The following is a 669-nucleotide window of genomic DNA, read 5'->3' as shown; positions in this document are numbered from 1 at the left end:
TCAGTTCAGTTCAGTTCAGTTTAGCTCAGCTCAGTTCAACTCAGTTCAGTTCAGTTCAGTTCAGTTCAGTTCAATTCAGTTTAGTTCAGTTCAGTTCAGTTCAGCTCCTAATTTCCTTCTCTTATAAAATATTCATTTCAGTTCAGTTCAGTTCAGTTCAGCTCTATTCAGTTCAGTTCTGTTCTGTTCAACTGAGTTCAGTCAATGAGAACAGGCCCTTAGTATCATGTATAGGGATGATTGGGTTAAATTGTTTGGTTATACATTGTGAATTTCGTATGATGTGCACTATTCTATATTGCAAGTATTGTTTATGCTCTAATTATGCAAGGTGCGCTTAGAGGCAAAGGTATATGATTGGTGAAATGATTAATTTATTACTCATTCATGATTATGGAAACATAATGAGTAAAGTAAGAATTTAAGTATTATATGACGAGGTTAAGTTTGTGGGATGCCTTATGCACTCAAGGTGTTTATACACCGAGGTAGTTAAAGGATTAAATAATAAATGTTGCTTGTCACTAATAAATCAAGAATTGAAATTTGAAAGTTTACTTTACTTGACTGAATTGATAATGGATTGATTGTGTTGTTGTAAATGAGTCATCACCAAGTCTAAACTTGTAAGTCACGTAAAGTGCAAGATGGATGAGCAATAAAACTCCG

Source organism: Chenopodium album, chromosome 9 (assembly GCF_948465745.1).
Source record: "Chenopodium album chromosome 9, dcCheAlbu1.1, whole genome shotgun sequence".
NCBI classification, from domain to species: domain Eukaryota; kingdom Viridiplantae; phylum Streptophyta; class Magnoliopsida; order Caryophyllales; family Amaranthaceae; genus Chenopodium; species Chenopodium album.
This window is presented reverse-complemented; position numbering follows the sequence as displayed.